The 24596-nt window shown below is 45.8% G+C and overlaps 2 long non-coding RNA genes across 2 annotated transcripts in view; one reads left to right on the forward strand and one right to left on the reverse strand.

Moving 5' to 3' along the window:
• Positions 1 to 732: 732 nt before the first annotated feature.
• LOC134935785 (uncharacterized) overlaps positions 733 to 24596 on the reverse strand; it is a 408543-nt gene continuing 384679 nt past the window's right edge. The window contains exon 3 of the long non-coding RNA XR_010180402.1: positions 733 to 1723. This is a non-coding gene — a long non-coding RNA (uncharacterized LOC134935785). The remainder of the gene's footprint in view (positions 1724 to 24596) is intronic.
• Positions 21592 to 23269, forward strand: LOC134935783 (uncharacterized). Its single transcript, XR_010180401.1, has 3 exons — positions 21592 to 21692; positions 21768 to 21980; positions 22602 to 23269. It is a non-coding gene; the product is annotated as an uncharacterized LOC134935783 (long non-coding RNA).

The following is a 24596-nucleotide window of genomic DNA, read 5'->3' on the forward strand; positions in this document are numbered from 1 at the left end:
TAAATGATAAAAAAAAGTCATTGTGATGTCTGGATATAGGACAAAAAAAGCCACCTCTTGGGATTATTTTTACTCGAATCCTGACATTTTTGAAGACATCTGCTCCATTTGTGACGCCAAAGTAAATAGAGGCAGGGATTTTAACCTCTTCCATGCTATGTCGTTTGTGGCTAGTTAATGAAATTTATTTTATAAAATTATTTCATTTGTAAAATAACAAGCAGTCCAGTATCAGCTTCCAGCAATTTGGACCAGCCCATTTAATCTCCACCGCCAACATACTCATCATCAACCTCCTCAATAGTGATCAGAGGTAGTCCTACCAAAAAATTGGTTTGTGGGGGCCCAAACAAATCAAGCACTTTAGCCATAAAAGTGACAGTCCCTGTTGCTGAAGTGCTTGGTTTGTTAAAATGTGCACATCCTTTTTAATATCCAACATAAGGATGGATGGTAGAGGACAGTTCCATCTTGCACAACTTGTCATTTCTGAAAGATGGGGGTCGGTGCATGTCTCTACCTGTCATCATGTCATTAGGCCCAGTAAAGAGGTAGCAGAGTGCAACAAGGGGAGAGCGAGTCCACCAGACATTATGGTAGACTAGTATGGGGTAAAAGAACCATAGCTAGAGATACTGAGGACAGGATAAAAACCAAACTGAAGGTACACTGCTAGGGAAGATCAGCAATGATGGAAAGTGTAGGCAGGAATACAACAAAAAAACAACTCAAAATAATATAACGTTGACTTTATTTTTTTTTACTTTCTGGTATTTGATCGGTGGGTAATTAAAGCTAAAATGTCAGGCTACGTAATGCGGCCAAAGACTCAGAGCAAACTCTGCATTAAGCACTGCGTGTCAGATACAAACTACATTACAAAGCGCTGAAGGGAAAGAGAAGTCTCCATATTTCATTGTTACACAGAATGAATGATACACAGCAGTCTGCTCGTTTCACATCAGCCTGGAATGCTGACCATTTATTTCCAGCTCCCTTTTATCTTAATTACATTGAATTTATTAAAGGAGTTTTAAATATAATTACATTTTATGTAATGTGAGATGGGTATTTAAGAAAACAAATACGTTTTTGGATATTTTTAGGACTTTTAGGGGGAGATTTAACAAACCTAAAGAGGACAAGTGGATGTGATGCTCGTAGCAACCAATCCAATTGTAGCTATCATGTATCTACCACATTCTATAAGAGGATAGCTGGAATCTGATTGGATGCTGTGGACCGCACTTCCGGCTAGTCCTTTTCCCCCTCATAGTGGTTCCTTCTTGTATATTAACATCCATTTTATGACCAGCAATAGTGATCTGAAACTAATGCAGACAGTATAATACGGTAGGTTACCCGAATGTGGTGTTTTAGAAGTTATTGTTGGGTTGTTATGTCGGATCTTCTGCATAGCAACCACAGCTTCTCCCTCCCATCCTTCCCTTAAATAGTCACAATTTCTATGACCATCAGAGATTGGTCCATTTCCGTAAATAGGTGTGGTCAAGGTGTGACAAACGTGGACTTGGGAGATTGGTATTGGCTTAACTGGTCCAGATCTTTCACCTTGGTATGTTGAGATTTTCCTCTGTGGTGAACCTTCCAACTATGGAGTAAGGTAGGTTTTGGATGAAGAAGCCCTTGAATATGTTCTCCTTAATTTGGAATTATTTCAGTGTGATCGCCACTATATACAGTATACATCAATTGAACATTCCTGAAAAGTAATAATCAATATTAATAATAAGAGATAGTTCGTAATAAGTATGACAAGTATTTCTAAATGTAGTGATCAGGGCAGGATTAAGGTTTGTGGGGGCCCCAGGGGGAAAACTTGTGGGGGCCCCTACCCATAAAATTGTCAATATGATATACTGTACTGGCAATGTTATTGAGCAGTATCATTTAGAAATGTGTTAAAGTAGGTTAAGGTTCGCCTGTGATGGACAGGTTATGATTAAACTACAGGGGAAGTTAGGCCTATTCTGCGGTGGTGAGGTCGCGGTTAGGCTGCAGAGGGATGTCAGAGTCACAGGATAGGTTGTAGGAGTGAGAGACTTAGAACACTTTCAGTTACTTGCGAAAGCCGGCGAATCTTGGAGCTTTTATATCCCATATTTAAAACGGCAAAACAGTAGTGTCCTAGTACGCAAATCACTGGTTTCGGGGCTTAAAGACGTGGCAGCTTGCTTAGTAAATGAGCCCTTTGTCTCAGGCGTTAGGAAAGTTGGGTTGGTATTGGAATGCCAGCAGGCAGAATACCAACAGCTTAAACTTAACCCCTCCCTGGTGGTGCCTAACCTTACCCTCCCTGCGGCTTAACCCTAACCTTCCCCACCAGCAGCCTAACCCTAACTCCCACAGCCTGACCCTAACCAGGTCCGGCATATTTCCTATCGGCATGCCAGCAGTTGGGATTCCGTCCCCGCCATTTTGATCTATCTCAGTTTTCTGTTGCCGGTTTTCCGACCAGTGTCTGGAATTCAGCGCCAGCATTCTAGGAGACGGTATCCCGATCGCCAGTATGGTGACCGTATCCCGGAGAGTTAGACTTACCCATGCAGCAGGCTAATATTCTGCCCTAAAGGCCGCACTAGTCACTTTGGCTGCTGCCTGATTTTGTTGGTTTGCATAAACTCGGAACAAAGAAACTTCATCCGCCAATTGCATTTCAGTGACCCAGTTCCAGTTGTACTCTTTACTTTCATTTATGGAAATCTAAATGAAATTAATAGGATTTTAATAACCTACCGGTAAATCCTTTTCTCGTAGTCCGTAGAGGATGCTGGGGTCCATTTTAGTACCATGGGGTATAGACGGTTCCGCAAGAGCCTTCGGCACTTTAAGACTTTTCAACAGTGTGAACTGGCTCCTCCCTCTATGCCCCTCCTCCAGACCTCAGTATAGGAACTGTGCCCGAGGAGACGTACATTTTCGAGAGAGGAATTACTAACAATCTTGTGGCGAGATTCACACCAGCTCACACCATACACAAAAAACATGTCGGCTAACATGGCCTTTAACATAGCTCATGCCAACCAGCATGTATAACACAACAGCAACAGCTGTCAACATCTAAACACATGTGTGCAAAAAGATAAACGTAATCAGCAGGAAAAAAATTAGCACTGGGCGGGCGCCCAGCATACTCTACGGACTACGAAAAAAGGATTTACCTGTAGGTTATTAAAATTCTATTTTCTCTTACGTCCTAGAGGATGCTGGTGTCCATTTTAGTACCATGGGGATGTACCAAAGCTCCCAGTACGGGCGGGAAAGTGCTAATGTTCCTGCAGAACTGACTGACCAAACTTTAGGTCGTCAGCAGCCAAGGTGTCAAACTTATAAAACTTAGCAAACGTGTTTGCACCTGACCAAGTAGCAGCTCGGCAGATTTGCAAAGCCGAGACACCCCGGGCAGCCGCCCAGGACGAACCCACTTTCCTTGTAGAGTGGGCATTTACCGAAGTCGGTAATGGCAATCATGCCGTGGAATGAGCGTGCTGAATGGTACCCCTGATCCAGAGCGCAATAGTCTGCTTAGAAGCAAGACCCCCAATCTTGTTGGAGTCATAGAGGACAAACAAAGATTCTGTTTTTCTTATCCTAGCCGTTCTTGCAACATAAATCCTCAATACTCTGACGACATCCGAGGACTTTGAGACGGCTGAGGTGTCAGAAGCCACTGGCACCACCACAGGTTGGTTGATATGAAAAGAAGACACAACCTTCGGAAGAAAGTGCTGACGTGTTCTCAGTTCAGCCCTATCTTCATGAAATATTAAGTAAGGACTCTTGTGTGAGAGAGCTCCTAACTCAGACACTCGTCTGCCTGAGGCCAAGGCCAACAGCATGACCACTTTCCAAGTGAGAAACTTCAACTCTACGTCTTGTAGAGGCTCAAACCAGTCTGATTTAAGGAACTGCAACACCACATTAAGATCTCATGGCGCTGCAGGAGGCACAAAGGGAGGTTGGATGCGCAGAACCCCCTTCACGAACGTCTGGACCTCAGGAAGAGAAGCCAATTGTTTCTGAAAGAAAACTGACAAGGCCGAAATCTGAACCTTGATAGATCCTAATCTCAATCCAGCATCCACACCCGCCTGTAGAAATAGGAGAAGTCGTCCTAATTGAAACTCCTCCGCAGGAGACTTCTTGGATTCACACCAAGATACATATATTCTCCAAATACGATGGTAATGTTTGGACGTTACCCCTTTCCTGGCCAGAATAAGTGTGGGAATGACTTCCTTGGGAATACCCTTACGGGCTAGGATCTGGCGCTCAACAGCCATGCCGTCAAACGCAGACGCAGTAAGTCCTGATAAACTAACGACCCCTGCTGAAGCAGGTCCTCGAGAAGTGGAAGAGGCCGAGGATCTTCCACTAATAAGTCTTGAAGATCTGGATACCAAGCCCTCCTAGTCTGGAGCAATGAGTATTGCTCGAACTCTTGTTCTTCTGATGATCTTGAGAACTTTTGGTATAAGTGGAAGTGGAGAGAACAGGTACACCGACTGAAACACCCACTGGGTCACCAGTGCATCTATTGCTTGTGGGTCTCTTTACCTGGAATAATATTTCTGAAGCATCTTGTTGAGGCGTGATGCCATCATATCCACTTGAGGAACGCCCCAACGACTTGCCACCTCCGCAAAGACTTCTGGGTGGAGGCCCCATTCTCCTGGATGGAGATCGTGTCTGCTGAGGAAGTCTGCTTCCCAGTTGTCCACTCCCGGAATGAAAATTGCCGACAGAGCTTTTGCATGTCTTTCTGCCCAGAGGAGTATCTTTGTCACCTCTGCCATTGCCGCTCTGCTTTTTGTTCCGCCTTGACGGTTTATGTAAGCTACTGCCGTTACATTGTCTGACTGGATCTGTATGGGACGACCTTGAAGGTGTGCCGCTTGATGAAGGCTGTTGTACACACCTCTCAACTCCAGAATGTTTATGTGAAGGCGAGTTTCTTGACTTGACCACCTTCCTTGGAAGCTTTCGCCTTGCGTGACTGCTCCCCATCCTCGGAGACTTGCATCCGTGGTCACCAGGATCCAGGCCTGAATCCCGAACCTGCGTCCCTCCAGGAGGTGAGAACTTTGTAGCCACCACAGGAGCGAGATTCTGGCTTTTGCTGACAATATTCTGGCTTTTGCTGACAATATTATCTTTTGATGCATGTGGAGATGCGACCCGGACCACTTGTCCAGTAGGTCCCACTTGAAGACCCTGGCATGGAATCGGCCATATTGTAGCGCCTCATAAGCCGCTACCATTTTCCCCAACAGGCGAATGTACTGATGAATTGATACTGTTCTTGGTCTCAAAAAGTTGTTTGACCATGCTCTGGATCTCCTGAGCCTTTTCCACTAGTAGAAATACTCTCTGTACCTCGGTGTCCAGTATCATTCCCAAAAATGATAACCTCATCGTCGGTTCCAACTGAGATTTTGGAAAGTTGATGATCCAAGCGTGCTGTTGAAGTACCGTCAGGGATAACGCTATGTTTTGGATTAGCTTGTCCCTGGATCTCGCTTTTATGAGGAGATCGTCCAAGTATGGAATTATGTTGACTCCATGTTTGCGAAGGAGAACCATCATCTCCGCCATCACCTTGGTGAATATTCTTAGAGCCGTGGAGAGCCCGAACGGTAATGTCTGGAATTGGTAGTGGCAAACCTGAACTGCAAACCTCAGGTATGCTTGATGTGGCGGGTAAATGGGGACGGGTGTAGTATGGTATGCCGGTGGCCGGGCTCCCGGCGACCAGCATACCGGCGCCGGGAGCCCAGCTGCCGGCATACCGACAGCGTGGCGAGCGCAAATGAGCTCCCAGCGGGCTCGCTACGCTCGCCACGCTGCAGGCACGGTGGCGCGCTACGCACGCCACGCTATTTTATTCTCCCTCCAGGGGGGTCGTGGACTCCCACGAGGGAGAAAAAGTGTCGGTATGCCGGCTGTCGGGATTCCGGCGCCGGTATACTGTGTGCCGGGATCCCGACAGTGGGCATACTGAAGACCACCCAATGGGGACATGCAAGTAAGCATCCTTGATGTCCACTGACACCAGAAATTCCTTTTCTTCCAAGCTGGAAATCACCACTCTCAAGGATTCCATCCTGAATTTGAATCTTTTCAAATAAAGATTCAGAGATTTTAGGTTTAAAATCGGTCTGACCGAGCCATCTGGCTTCGGCACTACAAACAGGCTTGAATAAAAGCCTTGATTCCTTTGTTCGGCAGGAACCAAGGCAATTACCTTGTCTTGACATAATTTGTGTATTGCGTTCAGGACATTTGTGCTGTCTTGAGCAGAAACTGGGAAGGCTGATTTGAAAAATCGTCACGGGGAAGGTCTTGAAACTTCCAACTTGTAAGCTTGGGATATTATCTGTAAAATCCAAGGATCCAGGTCTGAGCGAAACCAGACCTGGCTGAAAAATAGTAGACGTGCCCCCACCCGATCGCACTCCCGCAGAGGAGCCCCGGCGTCATGATGTGGCTTTTGCAGAAGTGGATGCTGACTTCTGCTCCTGGGAGCCTGAGGGTGTTGTAGGTTTTCTACCTTTTCCTCTCCCTTTTCCTGTGAAAAAAGGGGTACGTTTAGCCTTTTTGTACTTGTTGGGCCGAAAGGACTGCATAGTATGAGAATAATATACTTTTTTAGCCGATGTAGCTGCGAACGGCAGAAATGCTGGTTTGCCAGATGTAGTAGTTGATATCATGGCATCTAGTTTCTCTCGAAAGAGGGCCTCACCATTGTAGGGGTGCGCCTCAATATTTCTTTTGGATTCTGCGTCAGCATTCCATTGGCGTATCCAGAGCACCCTGCGGGCTGAAATCGCCATAGCAGAGGCCCGTGAGCCCAGTAAGCCTACGTCCTTCATAGCCTCAACCAAGTAACCTGCAGAATCTTTGATATGACCTAGAATTTGCAGCATGTCATCTTAATCGACCGTGTCAATATTAACAATCAAGTTATCTGCCCACTTTTCTACTGCGTTACCTACCCACGCAGAAGCAATAGTGGGCCTGAGCAATGTACCCGTAGCAACATAGATGGACTTTAAAGTCGTCTCTAGTTTGCGGTCAGCAGGTTCTTTTAATGAAGCTGACCCTGGGGCAGGTAAAATGATTTTCTTTGACAACCTAGAGACTGAGGTGTCTATCATTGGGGGTGACTCCCACTTACGCCTATCCTCTTCAGGGAAAGGGTACGCTACCCGCAATCTTTTAGGGATAGCAAATTTCTTTTCCGGGTTAGCCAGGAGTCCTCAAAAGTCCAGGAGTCCTCAAAAAATTTATTTAAGTCCTTAGACGGAGGAAAAGTCACCACCTGTTTTTTATTTAATTTAAAATAATCTTTTTCCTCAGGTGGAGGTGTTGTGTCAGGAAATTCCTCTTTTATAGTGACTATCATACATTGAATGCTCTTAGCCAGTTTGGGATCTACCCCCCTCAAATCCCCAGTGTCGACGTCAGTGTCGGAATCTGTGTCAGTGTCCCTTTGCATAATTTGGGCCAGGGACCTTTTCTGGGAACTGGAGGGGTCCCGAGTGGATGATGTGGAATAATCAGCAAATAAAGCGTCTTCCACAGACTGTCTCCAATGCTTTGTCTGTTCCTCAGACTCAAAGAATTTATTCGCTATTTTAGCCATATTACTCTGCAGCTTTCTCACCCACACAGGCTCAGAACACTCTTGTGCCTTTAAAATGGGTTCCTCTGGGGAAGAGCTTTCTCTAGACATGGTACACACGTGTACAGTCACACCACTCACACACACACGGGAGCTAATGGGAACAGACCTACACTAATGTCTGTCAGAGGGACCCAGAGGGAATTGCCAGTCCACACCAGGCGCCATATATGTATTGCATACAATGAATATACATATATACCAACACACCGCTTTTTATCCAACGTGAAGCCCGCAGACTTCAATAAATTATGTGCTCCCCTCTATAACACCCTGGTACTTGTATCAGCGATGTGTGAGGAGAAGCAGCGTGCAGGATCAGCGCTCCGGCGTCTGTGAGGAGAAAATGGCGCCAATTTAGTGTTACAAGCAATGGCGCGGTTCAGCCACAGTAATATAATATTTATACTGGCAGGGGTATGTACACCAGCGGCTCCCTTGTGTGTACTTTAATGCAAGTGAGAGTAAGGATTTATCATGTCCCTCAGAGCGCCCCCCACGCGCTCTGCACCCTGTGCTGAGAGACATGTTTTTGCGCAGCGTCCCACGCTGCACTGGTACCTTTATTCCGCCATGATGACCGGAGGGCCCCTCTCTGCAGGTCTCCGTTAAATACTCACCAGCCTTCTGACTTCTGGCTGTGTTAGGGGGTGGCGGCAGTGCTGTGGGAGTGAGCAGCAGCCAGGCAAGGGCTGTGTTCAGTACCCCTCAGGAGCTAATGGTGTCCTGTCAGCGGAAGCAGAGCCATTAAACTAACTGAGAAGTTGGTTCCTACCTCTCCCCTAAGTCCCACGAAGCAGGGAAGCTGTTGCCAGCAGCTTCCCTGTAAAATAAAAAACCTAAAAGTCTTTTTCTAGCAGAACTCTGTAGAGTTCCACTGGTGTTCATCCAGTCTCCCGGGTACATTTTCTATACTGAGGTCTGGAGGAGGGGCATAGAGGGAGGAGCCAGTTCACACTGTTGAAAAGTCTTAAAGTACCGAAGGCTCCTGCGGAACCGTCTATACCCCATGGTACTAAAATGGACCCCAGCATCCTCTAGGACGTAAGAGAAATATAAATTAAATCACATTGCAATTCCTATTGTACACAACTGTGTCCTCATACTAATTAATTACATGTATGTGGGGTCTTTCTTCTCTATTCTTTGTACATAGGGGGTCATTCCGAGTTGTTCGCTCGTTGCCGATTTTTGCAACTGAGCGATTAAGGCGAAAATGCGCATGGTACGCAGTGCGCATGCGCTAAGTATTTTAGCACAAAACTTAGTAGATTTACTCACAGCAGAACAAAGAATTTTCATTGTTGAAGTGATCGGAGTGTGATCGACAGGAAGTGGGTGTTTCTGGGCGGAAACTGACCGTTTTCCGGGAGTGTGCGGAAAAACGCAGGCGTGCAAGAATAAAACGCGGGAGTGTCTGGAGAAACGGGGGAGTGGCTGGCCGAACGCAGGGCGTGTTTGTGACGTCAAACCAGGGACGAAACGGGCTGAGCTGATCGCAGTGTAGGAGTAAGTCTCGAGCTACTCAGAAACTGCTAAGAATTTTCTATTCGCAATTCTGCTAATCTTTCATTCGCAATTCTGCTAAGCGAAGATACACTCCCAGAGGGCGGCGGCTTAGCATGTGCAATGCTGCTAAAATCTGCTAGCGAGCAAACAACTCGGAATGAGGGCCATACTGTACATTACTCACCTATAATTTCGCTACTCACGGTGGTAAGACGTGCGCGCTGCAGGGGTGAGTCAGACGCTGATGACGGCAAGGGGCTGCGTGATGTCATGTTTGCGCACATTTATTTTGTCGGATAATAAACTGCAGATGCCTCTTTTTTTCTTATGGATAAACCCTTTTACAAGATCATTATATTTAAATAACCTATTTGCAACAGCAAATGGGCATTAGTCATGTTGCACAAAGTATGCCTCGATAAAAGGAAAGCTACATACAAAACACATGGTTTTACTATGTTATATATAAGGAAACGTGGACTTTGTAGTTCATTTCAATATAATATTATTTTTTCCATCTTAAACATTGTATTGTTACAATACTCCCCATATTTCTGAACTTACTAATTCCCTATTAAAAATGTATCATGCATTGAATTTCTACGGGCTCAAAAGTGACACATTTTTAGCTACGTGGCGTTCTTCACTTCCACTTGGATCCTGCCCTTAAAAGCTAATTTGCACATGGGCCTGGATTGAAAATGATCGCTGGCCTGTTTGAAGAGGAGCGGAGGAGGTGTGGCCAGTGCAATTTGGGCATGTACATCCCTACACTATCATCCCCAATGTCTGTCCAAATGCGTAAGCGTAAATTGCATAATTTTGTCAGGAAAATATAAATACGATATTAATACCTAAGATTTATGGTGACCTTTGGCCTGGTGGGTGGCTGGTCATCCTCACGCTGTCAAAATGATGGGCCTATTCTTATGCGGAGGCCTGGTGCTGTGCTGAAGCCCCATCCACCAATCTGTAATCTGTCACTGGATGTCTGCTTCCAGTAGAGATGAGCGGGTTCGGTTTCTCTGAATCCAAACCCGCCCGAACTTCATGTTTTTTTACACGGGTCCGAGCGACTCGGATCTTCCCGCCTTGCTCGGTTAACCCGAGCGCGCCCGAACGTCATCATCACGCTGTCGGATTCTCGCGAGGCTCGGATTCTATCGCGAGACTCGGATTCTATATAAGGAGCCGCGCGTCGCGGCCATTTTCACACGTGCATTGAGATTGATAGGGAGAGGACGTGGCTGGCGTCCTCTCCGTTTAGAAATTAAAATAGATAGGAGAGTGAGAGTGAGACACTTCATTTACTTACTGGAGCTTAGGAGGAGTTATACTAGTGACTGATGACCAGTGACCTGACCCACCAGTGCAGTTTTATAATTTATTATTATTTAATAATCCGTTCTGTTCTTGTTCTCTGCCTGAAAAAAACGATACACAGTGACTCAGTCACACTCACATACCATATCTGTGCTCAGCCCAGTGTGCTGCATCATCTATGTATAATATCTGACTGTGCTCACACAGCTTAATTGTGGGGGAGACTGGGGAGCAGTTATAGGTTATAGCAGGAGCCAGGAGTACATATTAAACAGTGCACACTTTTGCTGCCAGAGTGCCACTGCCAGTGTGACTGACCACTGACCACTGTGACCAGTGACCTGACCACACTGACCACCAGTATAGTATATTGTGATTGTCTGCCTGAAAAAGTACACTCGTCGTGTGACTTGTGTGGTGTTTTTTTATTCTATAAAAATTAAAAAACTCATTCTGCTGACAGACAGTGTCCAGCAGGTCCCTCATTATATAATATATACCTGTCCGGCTGCAGTAGTGATATATATATATTTTTTATATCATTATTTATCATCCAGTCTATACTAGCAGCAGACACAGTACGGTAGTTCACGGCTGTAGCTACCTCTGTGTCGGCACTCGGCAGTCCATCCATAATTGTATACCACCTACCCGTGGTTTTTTTTTTCTTTCTTCTTTATACATACTACATCTCATTATCAACCAGTCTATATTAGCAGCAGACACAGTACGGTAGTTCACGGCTGTAGCTACCTCTGTGTCGGCACTCGGCAGTCCATCCATAATTGTATACCACCTACCCGTGGTTTTTTTTTTCTTTCTTCTTTATACATACTACATCTCATTATCATCCAGTCTATATTAGCAGCAGACACAGTACAGTACGGTAGTCCACGGCTGTAGCTACCTCTGTGTTGGCACTCGGCAGTCCATCCATAATTGTATACCACCTACCCGTGGTTTTTTTTTTCTTTCTTCTTTATACATACTACATCTCATTATCATCCAGTCTATATTAGCAGCAGACACAGTACAGTACGGTAGTCCACGGCTGTAGCTACCTCTGTGTCGGCACTCGGCAGTCCATCCATAATTGTATACCACCTACCCGTGGTTTTTTTTTTCTTTCTTCTTTATACATACTACATCTCATTATCAACCAGTCTATATTAGCAGCAGACACAGTACGGTAGTTCACGGCTGTAGCTACCTCTGTGTCGGCACTCGGCAGTCCATCCATAATTGTATACTAGTATCCATCCATCTCCATTGTTTACCTGAGGTGCCTTTTAGTTGTGCCTATTAAAATATGGAGAACAAAAATGTTGAGGTTCCAAAATTAGGGAAAGATCAAGATCCACTTCCACCTCGTGCTGAAGCTGCTGCCACTAGTCATGGCCGAGACGATGAAATGCCAGCAACGTCGTCTGCCAAGGCCGATGCCCAATGTCATAGTACAGAGCATGTCAAATCCAAAACACCAAACATCAGTAAAAAAAGGACTCCAAAACCTAAAATAAAATTGTCGGAGGAGAAGCGTAAACTTGCCAATATGCCATTTACCACACGGAGTGGCAAGGAACGGCTGAGGCCCTGGCCTATGTTCATGGCTAGTGGTTCAGCTTCACATGAGGATGGAAGCACTCGGCCTCTCGCTAGAAAACTGAAAAGACTCAAGCTGGCAAAAGCACCGCAAAGAACTGTGCGTTCTTCGAAATCCCAAATCCACAAGGAGAGTCCAATTGTGTCGGTTGCGATGCCTGACCTTCCCAACACTGGACGTGAAGAGCATGCGCCTTCCACCATTTGCACGCCCCCTGCAAGTGCTGGAAGGAGCACCCGCAGTCCAGTTCCTGATAGTCAGATTGAAGATGTCAGTGTTGAAGTACACCAGGATGAGGAGGATATGGGTGTTGCTGGCGCTGGGGAGGAAATTGACCAGGAGGATTCTGATGGTGAGGTGGTTTGTTTAAGTCAGGCACCCGGGGAGACACCTGTTGTCCGTGGGAGGAATATGGCCGTTGACATGCCTGGTGAAAATACCAAAAAAATCAGCTCTTCAGTGTGGAGGTATTTCAACAGAAAAGCGGACAACAGGTGTCAAGCCATGTGTTGCCTTTGTCAAGCTGTAATAAGTAGGGGTAAGGACGTTAACCACCTCGGAACATCCTCCCTTATACGTCACCTGCAGCGCATTCATAATAAGTCAGTGACAAGTTCAAAAACTTTGGGCGACAGCGGAAGCAGTCCACTGACCAGTAAATCCCTTCCTCTTGTAACCAAGCTCACGCAAACCACCCCACCAACTCCCTCAGTGTCAATTTCCTCCTTCCCCAGGAATGCCAATAGTCCTGCAGGCCATGTCACTGGCAATTCTGACGAGTCCTCTCCTGCCTGGGATTCCTCCGATGCATCCTTGCGTGTAACGCCTACTGCTGCTGGCGCTGCTGTTGTTGCTGCTGGGAGTCGATGGTCATCCCAGAGGGGAAGTCGTAAGCCCACTTGTACTACTTCCAGTAAGCAATTGACTGTCCAACAGTCCTTTGCGAGGAAGATGAAATATCACAGCAGTCATCCTGCTGCAAAGCGGATAACTGAGGCCTTGACAACTATGTTGGTGTTAGACGTGCGTCCGGTATCCGCCGTTAGTTCACAGGGAACTAGACAATTTATTGAGGCAGTGTGCCCCCGTTACCAAATACCATCTAGGTTCCACTTCTCTAGGCAGGCGATACCGAGAATGTACACGGACGTCAGAAAAAGACTCACCAGTGTCCTAAAAAATGCAGTTGTACCCAATGTCCACTTAACCACGGACATGTGGACAAGTGGAGCAGGGCAGGGTCAGGACTATATGACTGTGACAGCCCACTGGGTAGATGTATGGACTCCCGCCGCAAGAACAGCAGCGGCGGCACCAGTAGCAGCATCTCGCAAACGCCAACTCTTTCCTAGGCAGGCTACGCTTTGTATCACCGCTTTCCAGAATACGCACACAGCTGAAAACCTCTTACGGCAACTGAGGAAGATCATCGCGGAATGGCTTACCCCAATTGGACTCTCCTGTGGATTTGTGGCATCGGACAACGCCAGCAATATTGTGTGTGCATTAAATATGGGCAAATTCCAGCACGTCCCATGTTTTGCACATACCTTGAATTTGGTGGTGCAGAATTTTTTAAAAAACGACAGGGGCGTGCAAGAGATGCTGTCGGTGGCCAGAAGAATTGCGGGACACTTTCGGCGTACAGGCACCACGTACAGAAGACTGGAGCACCACCAAAAACGACTGAACCTGTCCTGCCATCATCTGAAGCAAGAAGTGGTAACGAGGTGGAATTCAACCCTCTATATGCTTCAGAGGTTGGAGGAGCAGCAAAAGGCCATTCAAGCCTATACAATTGAGCACGATATAGGAGGTGGAATGCACCTGTCTCAAGTGCAGTGGAGAATGATTTCAACGTTGTGCAAGGTTCTGATGCCCTTTGAACTTGCCACACGTGAAGTCAGTTCAGACACTGCCAGCCTGAGTCAGGTCATTCCCCTCATCAGGCTTTTGCAGAAGAAGCTGGAGACATTGAAGGAGGAGCTAACACGGAGCGATTCCGCTAGGCATGTGGGACTTGTGGATGGAGCCCTTAATTCGCTTAACAAGGATTCACGGGTGGTCAATCTGTTGAAATCAGAGCACTACATTTTGGCCACCGTGCTCGATCCTAGATTTAAAGCCTACCTTGGATCTCTCTTTCCGGCAGACAAGTCTGCTGGGGTTGAAAGACCTGCTGGTGAGAAAATTGTCAAGTCAAGCGGAACGCGACCTGTCAACATCTCCTCCTTCACATTCTCCCGCAACTGGGGGTGCGAGGAAAAGGCTCAGAATTCCGAGCCCACCCGCTGGCGGTGATGCAGGGCAGTCTGGAGCGACTGCTGATGCTGACATCTGGTCCGGACTGAAGGACCTGACAACGATTACGGACATGTCGTCTACTGTCACTGCATATGATTCTCTCACCATTGAAAGAATGGTGGAGGATTATATGAGTGACCGCATCCAAGTAGGCACGTCACACAGTCCGTACTTATACTGGCAGGAAAAAGAGGCAATTTGGAGGCCCTTGCACAAACTGGCTTTATTCTACCTAAGTTGCCCTCCCACAAGTGTGTACTCCGAAAGAGTGTTTAGTGCCGCCGCTCACCTTGTCAGCAATCGGCGTACGAGGTTACATCCAGAAAATGTGGAGAAGATGATGTTCATTAAAATGAATTATAATCAATTCCTCCGTGGAGACATTGACCAGCAGCAATTGCCTCCACAAAGTACACAGGGAGCTGAGATGGTGGATTCCAGTGGGGACGAATTGATAATCTGTGAGGAGGGGGATGTACACGGTGATATATCGGAGGATGATGATGAGGTGGACATCTTGCCTCTGTAGAGCCAGTTTGTGCAAGGAGAGATTAATTGCTTCTTTTTTGGTGGGGGTCCAAACCAACCCGTCATTTCAGTCACAGTCGTGTGGCAGACCCTGTCACTGAAATGATGGGTTGGTTAAAGTGTGCATGTCCTGTTTATACAACATAAGGGTGGGTGGGAGGGCCCAAGGACAATTCCATCTTGCACCTCTTTTTTCTTTAATTTTTCTTTGCGTCATGTGCTGTTTGGGGAGTGTTTTTTGGAAGGGACATCCTTCAGTGCCACTGCAGTGCCACTCCTAGATGGGCCCGGTGTTTGTGTCGGCCACTAGGGTCGCTTATCTTACTCACACAGCTACCTCATTGCGCCTCTTTTTTTCTTTGCGTCATGTGCTGTTTGGGGAGGGTTGTTTGGAAGGGACATCCTGCGTGACACTGCAGTGCCACTCCTAGATGGGCCCGGTGTTTGTGTCGGCCACTAGGGTCGCTTATCTTACTCACACAGCTACCTCATTGCGCCTCTTTTTTTCTTTGCGTCATGTGCTGTTTGGGGAGGGTTTTTTGGAAGGGACATCCTGCGTGACACTGCAGTGCCACTCCTAGATGGGCCCGGTGTTTGTGTCGGCCACTAGGGTCGCTTATCTTACTCACACAGCTACCTCATTGCGCCTCTTTTTTTCTTTGCGTCATGTGCTGTTTGGGGAGGGTTTTTTGGAAGGGACATCCTGCGTGACACTGCAGTGACACTCCTAGATGGGCCTGGTGTTTGTGTCGGCCACTAGGGTCGCTTAGCTTAGTCATCCAGCGACCTAGGTGCAAATTTTAGGACTAAAAATAATATTGTGAGGTGTGAGGTATTCAGAATAGACTGAAAATGAGTGTAAATTATGGTTTTTGAGGTTAATAATACTTTGGGATCAAAATGACCCCCAAATTCTATGATTTAAGCTGTTTTTTAGTGTTTTTTAAAAAAAACACCCGAATCCAAAACACACCCGAATCCGACAAAAAAAATTCGGTTAGGTTTGGCCAAAACGCGGTCGAACCCAAAACACGGCCGCGGAACCGAACCCAAAACCAAAACACAAAACCCGAAAAATTTCCGGCGCTCATCTCTAGCTTCCAGCAGGCGAATGGAACTAGTGCACTGAAGCGTATCCTGGAGACTCTGGGATTTCGTTGAGGTCAATGGCACTTGAGAGGTAGATAACTCCGGATTTAATAATAACTATTGAACCTTAATTTTTTTTGTTGTTGTTGTTGCCCAAATTTGCAGCAGTGAAGACGAGAATATTTAGCACGCTTCTGAAGTGCCAACACTTTGAAATTAATTACAGGGTAATGTGTTACATGCGTCTCACAGGGATCTTTCATTAAAAGACTCTTCAGTTTATTTGCAAACTATTTGAAATCCCCGTGAATGTTTCCTGTCGCATAGAACGCTCTAATGAAAACTCCATTTGTGTCTGTGTGTGTCCCTTCTCGCTGACTGAAAGTATATGAGGAATGCCCGTTGCTCTGTCATTTCTTCACTTCAGTCTCCAAGACATGATTGCCCGTATGCTAAGGATGATTAGACTTTGCATTTAAGAGGAAATAATTTGTTTTACAGTGCTAGCATTTACACTGCCGTCCTGCAGCAAAGCACCAGGTCGCTGCTCCGTAACTCCACAAAGCCTAATTTAACAGAAAAATCAGAATTAACATAATTTAACATATCATTCTGTGTTGCATATGTTATGCCGTCACAGTGACCCAGACAGGGCTAGTGCCATAGCAGTTTTATGTCTCAGGCTGATATTAGATGTGTACATGAAGGTGGGAGGGAGCTAACATGACCAAAGTGCTGTGGATATAACATGGTATTGGCTGCTGGTGACAGACCAGGACAGGTGGATGGTAATCACTGAATACGGGAGGTCATTCCGAGTTGTTCGCTCGCAAGCTGCTTTTAGCAGCATTGCACAAGCTAAGCCGCCGCCTACTGGGAGTGAATCTTAGCTTCTTAAAATTGCGAACGAAAGATTCTCAAAATTGCGACTACACACCTCTTAGCAGTTTCTGAGTAGCTCCAGACTTACTCGGCATCTGCGATCAGTTCAGTGCTTGTCGTTCCTGGTTTGACGTCACAAACACACCCAGCGTTCGCCCAGACACTCCTCCGTTTCTCCAGCCACTCCCGCGTTTTTTCCAGAAACGGTAGCGTTTTTTCGCACACACCCATAAAACGGCCAGTTTCCGCCCAGAAACACCCACTTCCTGTCAATCACATTACGATCACCAGAACTATGAAAAAACCGTGAGTAAAATACCTAACTACATAGCAAATTTACTTGGCGCAGTCGCAGTGCGAACATTGCGCATGCGCACTAAGCGAAAAAACGCTGCGATGCGAAGAAATTTACCGAGCGAACAACTCGGAATGACCCCCACGGATGGGGCACAGAGCCGGCCCTGAACAATTTGGTGCCCCAGGCATAAATTGCAACCAATCCCATCAATGGGGGTCATTCCGAGTTGATCGCTCGCTAGCTAGTTTTAGCAGCCATGTAAACGCTATGCCGCCGCCCACTGGGGAGTGTATTTTAGCTAAGCAGAAGTGCGAACGCCTGTGCAGCCGAGCTCTGCAAAAACAGTTTGTGTAGATTCTGAGTAGCTCTGAACCTACTCAGCGCTTGCGATCACTTCAGCCTATTCGTGTCCGGATTTGACGTCATACACCCGCCCGGCGAACGGCCAGCCACGCCTGCGTTTTTTCCAGACACGCCTGCGTTTTTGCAAACACTCCCTGAAAACGGTCAGTTGACACCCAGAAACGCCCCCTTCCTGTCAATTTTCTAGCGGCCGTCAGTGCGAGGAAAATCTTCGCTAGAACCTGTGCACAACCACAAAATGCTTTGTACCCGTACGACGCGTGTGCACATTGCAGCCCATATGCATGTGCATAAGTGCCGCTTTTTCACCTGATCGCTGTGCTGCGAAAATTGGCAGCGAGTGATCAACTCGGAATGACCCCCAATAAGCGTTGTGCTCATACTATTGGGCGTGCCCGCGGGTGAGGGGGACAAATGTCCAAGCACAGCATTTTACATAAATTTTTGGAAGGCATGGGGCGTGGCTATGACCTCCCGGATTAGGCCACGCCTCCCCTCAGTATCTGGATGGCTATTGGTGGTACAATCTTTGATCGATGGCTTTGAACCTTTGGAGGAAAACAATCAATATTTTAACTATCGATGATCGCCGGCTACACATGCGGAGTGTCAGCCATAGAGAACTCTCTTACACAACAACCTTACAAAATATCTACCTCTATAATGTAACACAGGTCAGATAGGAGATTACCAAATAAAAAGGACATTAGTTTAGTAATAAGGGACAGATTTATTATATTATGTGTCCAGACCCTGAAAATGAAGAATCCTTATCGTATATCGTGGCTGGCAATATGGATTCTTTCTTTTGCTCAAAGGTATTAATTTCAATCAACGCACATGGACTCCAATAAGAGGTGGAGTGTACATGAATGGTAGCCATTGTGCGGTAGCTTGTGAGGCTCAAACTTGTGTCCTGGCACATAAGGTGGTTGAATCGAAACCCAATGTTTTCAGTGGGATAGTAAGCATTTTGGGGAAGTTCCAGGCAACTGGAGACACACCCTAAGTGCACCTCTGCAGTCCCATCTACAGCACGGTCAGACGGAGGGCACTTGGTAGGAACTGGAATTGAACAATATTTAATTCTTTGCATTCTACATATTGTGCATATATGGTGTGCTGACAGGGCAGCTATATGCGCACAGGTTGTGTTTATAAGGTGACGGTTATATTGTGTGTGGGGCAGTAAGCAGTGTAAGGATTTCGGGCGCATGTCTCTTTTTGCCTGGTGATTGCCAGCTAGTCACCAAAAGGTGCCTGATGGTATCCGGCATCACTGTGAGCTCAAAGTCACTTAGAAAAAAAACTGAAGTTACAACTCTACCTTTATATTATATATAAAAGTAATATATAAACAGCAGATAGGAATAGCTATACAGGTTGAGTATCCCTTATCTAAAATGCTTGGGACCAGAAGAATTTTGGATATTGGATTTTCCCGTATTTTGGAATAATTGCATACCATAATGAGATATCATGGCGATGGGACCTAAGTCTAAGCACAGAATGCATTTATGTTTCATATACTTGTCAAAGTCGAAAATATTATACCCACATGTAACCAGGGACGTGCGGTGAGCTAAAAGGCTAAGGAGGCACTAGCTAGCACCAGGACCAGATTTACACACAAAGGGGTAAATTTACTAAGATTCGTAATTCTCCCGATTTGGTGGGAGAATAATCACGAATGACATCGAAAGTGTAAAACTGCAACTTTTTGAATTTGTTACGACGGATTTACTAAGCTGTCGTATTCGTATTTTTTGTTTTGTCCGATGTCGATGTCATTCGTGGTTTTCTGGTGTAGAATGCGGCCGATTTGGGTGTTTTGCGGCCGTGTTTTTAGTTTATTTTACGACTGCGTCACATGTCTGTTACGGCAGTGATTTTGATGTTGCGGCCGCGTTTTTAGTCCTAAGTTTCGTTTTTGTCACGCGTCCGTGATTGGTTGTATTCGTGATGGAGGAGTGTCTGTGCACATTACTATAAAACTGCCCCAAACACACCGCACCTCGTGGGTTTAGCTAGTGGAGAGGAGAGAGGAAGGTGTATTTGGAGTTGGTGAGTTTGGTGGAGTTTTTGGTGGATTTGGTGCGGAGTTTTGTGATTGTTGAGTGCTGTACTGTGTGTGTAAGTAGTCTTGTCATATTTGTAGTATTGTTTTTTCACAGTTTGTAAACTTTTTTGTCCTTGTTTTTTTTTTATAGTCTTTTGTCATTGTTTGTGAGTGAGTGAGCGTGTGTGTTGGCTGTGTGGTGTGTAGTAGTAGTAGTGGAGGAGTGTGTTTTCTGTATTGATTTTTCTGTGTTTTGTGTTGTTTGTCCTCATGTCTGACTCAGAGGTCAGTGTGGTGGAGGAGGTTAGTGAGAGGGAGGCGGTTAGTGAGGTGGAGGCTGTTAGTGAGGTGGAGGAGGTGAGTGAGGTGGAGGAGGTTAGTGAAAGGGAGGAGGTTAGTGAGGAGGAGGAGGAGGGGGTGCCTGTTGCTGCATTCTCCAGTGAGAGTGATGGTGCTGTGGCTCCGCAGCCACGCACCACTACCAAGACTGGCAGGAATATTAAGTTCAGCTATGCTGAAAACATGGCGTTGGTGCGTGAGCTGATGAAGCACCATCGGCAATTGTTTGGGCAGGATGCTGCCAAGGTGTCCTCCCGCAGGAAGTCTGTCCTGTGGGGGCAAGTAATAGTTGCCGTAAATAGTGAGGGTGTGGTGAGGCGGACTGAGGACACGTGTCGCAAGAGGTTCTATGACATAAAGCGCCGTGTCAAGGCCAAGATGGCCAAAGAGGCAAAATCAGCACGCAAAACCGGGGGTGGCCCCCCTTTCCGGGCCACCTATCGGGAGTGGGAGGAGCCTGTGCGGGCACTGATTCCAGCAGAAGTGGTGTCTGCAACTCATGTCCGGGATTCGGACCGACCCACGCAGGATGGTGAGTTTGATAAATCGAAATTATGGCCCTCATTCCGAGTCGTTCGCTCGGTATATTTCATCGCATCGCAGTAAAATTCCGCTTAGTACGCATGCGCAATATTCGCACTGCGACTGCGCCAAGTAATTTAACAATGAAGATAGTATTTTTACTCACGGCTTTTTCTTCGCTCCGGCGATCGTAATGTGATTGACAGGAAATGGGTGTTACTGGGCGGAAACACGGCGTTTCAGGGGCGTGTGGTTAAAAACGCTACCGTTTCCGGAAAAAACGCAGGAGTGGCCGGAGAAACGGAGGAGTGTCTGGGCGAACGCTGGGTGTGTTTATGACGTCAAACCAGGAACGACAAGCACTGAACTGATCGCAGATGCCGAGTAAGTCTGAAGCTACTCTGAAACTGCTAAGTAGTTTGTAATCGCAATATTGCGAATACATCGGTCGCAATTTTAAGAAGCTAAGATTCACTCCCAGTAGGCGGCGGCTTAGCGTGTGTAACTCTGCTAAAATCGCCTTGCGAGCGATCAACTCGGAATGAGGGCCTATATTTTAAAGTGTGCAAAATGATAATGGTGGAGAAATTATTTTTAAAAAGTATGCATACATTGTTGGTCATGTATTGCAGGCCTATGCACCCTTATGCTGTTTTTGTGTTTTTAAACTGCATTTCCCATCTTGCCTTGGCTGTATTTTTTTAAATTTATAATGCAAAATCAGGTGCAGTGCATGCTGGTATGTGTAGTTGCAATAATTAATATGAGATCTTGCTTGGACATAGCTGTTGTATCTAATAGCAGCTTGTTCTGATGTTTTTTTAAAAAAAAACAATTTTTAAATAAACTTTTAATTTACATTTTGGCTCAAGTTGCAAGTAATCAATCTATGCAATATCTGACACATAATTCATCAATGTTTTTTTTTTTTTTTTGTGCAACACCATGTACATTTTTATATACATAACAAATTAAGGAATCACGGAGATCTTAAGCACAAATTAGTTTAATTTACAATACGTACAAGATGGTGACAGTACACTAAGGCTTTGCAGTTAGCATTTTTTTACAAAGTATGGTCATAATGTTTTTACAACTTTTTCAACAGTCCGACAGACCAGCCGGCCAGACAGGCCACAGACAACTCAGGATGATGCTGGGATTGCAGGTAAGAATTCACTGTAGTCACATATTCTGCAAACACATAGAAGTACAAAATATTAATGTTTATATATTCTCATAGGTTCTGCTTCTGTAAGCCGCCCTCCTCTAAGGCGCCCATCACAGGGCTCGGGGCACTTACCCAGGAGGCCAAGTAAGACACGGCGTCTTGTCTCTGAATCTGCGGCTCCATCTTCCCCACCCAGGCGGCGCATTTCTGCAGTCTCACCCCAGCCACCACAGGCACTATTGGCGAGTCCACAGAGTGATGAGCCCAGATCACCTCAGTTATCTGGTGAGTCAAAACATAAACTAAACACATAGCAAATCATCTACACAGTACAGTTACTATGATGTGAGTTGTAGTTGAGCTTACATGTTTGCCATACCAAACAATGTGATGTTACGTCTTAAATTTTTAAAGGTGCAAAAGCAGAATTTATCAATATCTTAGTGGTTGCTATCGCCAACATCAAATTTAAAAATGAACAGACATTTGTTAAAATTTAGGCCACACACATGCACATAAAAATAACAACACATTACTGGCTTAAAATAAAAAAACAACACCCACTCCACACCATTATAGTGTTCACACACCTCCCCTGTCCTGTATGTAGACTGCTTAGTTGCTCCGCTCCTCGGGAATATCCAGGTAAGCAGTCTATATCCTGGACAGGGGAGGTGACAGAACACTGTAATGCTGTGGAGGGGAGGTAGTTAGGTGAGGATTCCGCAAGTCAGTCTATGTGCACGCCTGTGATGGTATATATGTGTTTGTAAACCAAATAAATTATAAGTTTAAAAACACAACTCAAAATACAAAAATAATGGAGTATTATGAATGTCGAAATGTTTAGAACTAGCAAAAATATTATTTGTAAAGTAAACAGTGCATGTTGTCCACCCCATACAGAGCCAAGCTTGATGCCCGACGTGGACCAGCAGGGACAAGACCAACAGGCAACATTCACACTGCAACTAACACCTGTTGACCCGAGCCAGCCAATACAGCCGCAGGATATCCCCCAAGCCTCCATGAGTCCCCAACTGGTACAAGCTCCACCCCAACCACAAATTCCAGATGACTTTTGGTCCAGTTGGACAAGCCAACAGACCCAAAGCAATGCCAGCCTGACCGCACATACCCAACACCTTGCCAGTCTGCCCCATCATCTACCGCGCATTAGTCGCAACTCGGGCAGACTGATTGTCCAAGTAGGCCGAATCGCAACATCGATGGAGCAAATACGGGCAGACAACAACCAAATGCTGGCTCATTTAACGCGCATCATTGATGAGCAACAGCGCCAGCACCAAACACTCATACAACTAATACAGCACAACCAGGTTGTGAATGAATCTTTATCCAGGATTGTAGCCAGCCACACTGCAACCAACACACAACTGAATGCCAGCATAAATAATTTGAGCAACAACATAACATTGATGGCAGCACAACAAGTGACCTCCAGCTCTGGAACCACGACCCCTAGCCAAACGCCAGTAACCTCCCCTGTTCGGCGATCCTCCCGAGCACGTGCCAGTGAGCCAGCACAAAGCACAGCACCCAGCACACACAAGCGAAAAAAATAATACATCAAAAACTTTTGAGTAACGCAATAAAAAATTTGTTTTGACAAACACACAACTTCCTGTGTCCGTCTCAAACATTGTAGAAGCTGCTATGTATGTATGTATGTTTTTATGGGGTAATGAATGACAATGTATTGATAACATAAACTAACTACAATGTACACACCACTATAAACAACAAACAGTAAGTAACAAAACACACAATTGTTTGTATTGCAAAGTGTTTAGTCAAGGATAATTACATCCAACAAAAACTTACCCGAAAAATACCGATGAATCACTTCTTGCCGTACCTGCCTCCCTACATATGTACTCACACTGTCACCAGATGTTTCTAACTCCTCTGCTTGCTGACTGCTTTCTCCCTCATCATGTGCCAGATGTTGACTTAAACACAGATTATGGAGAAAACAGCAGCAGAACACAATTCTAGTCACCTTTGAGGGACTATACAACAAAAGGCCTGCAGATTTATCCAGACACCGAAACCGTGATTTCAGCAGACCAAAACATCTTTCTATCACATTCCGCGTAGCCTTATGTGCATGATTGTAACTGTGTTCAGCAGGAGAATCAGGTTGGGACAATGGAGTAAGGAGCCAAGAGTAGCAGCCGTAACCCCCATCACCTGAAAAACAGATATAGTCAACATTAGTACATGTGTAAGATTATTCATTACCCTAGTCAAAAATAGAGTTTGTTGTTAAAAGACATACACACAACACATTTTAAACATACCCAGCAGCCAGCCATCAGGCATTTGTCCGTCCTCAAATTTATCGAAGAGCGATGACTGACTGAGGATGAAGGAGTCATGGCAGCCACCAGGGTAACCAGCAACAACACTCATACTTTTTAATTTTGCATCACAGACCACCTGGACATTAGTGGATTGGGCCATATGTCTATTAGTATATATATATTGACGGCCCCTAGGTGATCTCAGCTGAACGTGTGTGCAATCTATGGCCCCCAGCACATTCGGCATGCTTGCAAGCTCATAGAAAGCTACCCTGACAGCACGCCACTCCGACTCCTGGGTAGGGAAGCAGATTGAGGCATTAATATGTGGATCCAAGACATCCAAAACCTGAGTGGACATTAAACAATCTAAGGTGAGTGTCATGTTAGGTATTCTATACAATACTGTGTTGTAAGAGCTTACAGAAGCAACACTTAGACATAACCGGCTATGTATTTTTTGACTCACCTGATTCAAATATTTAGAAAAGATTGGCTGTGAGATACCAATAACGTCGCCTGCCACAGCCTGGAAGCTCCCAGTAGCCATAAAGTGTAACACAGCCAGGAGTTT

The sequence above is a fragment of the Pseudophryne corroboree genome, chromosome 6, assembly GCF_028390025.1.
Source record: "Pseudophryne corroboree isolate aPseCor3 chromosome 6, aPseCor3.hap2, whole genome shotgun sequence".
Taxonomy (NCBI): domain Eukaryota; kingdom Metazoa; phylum Chordata; class Amphibia; order Anura; family Myobatrachidae; genus Pseudophryne; species Pseudophryne corroboree.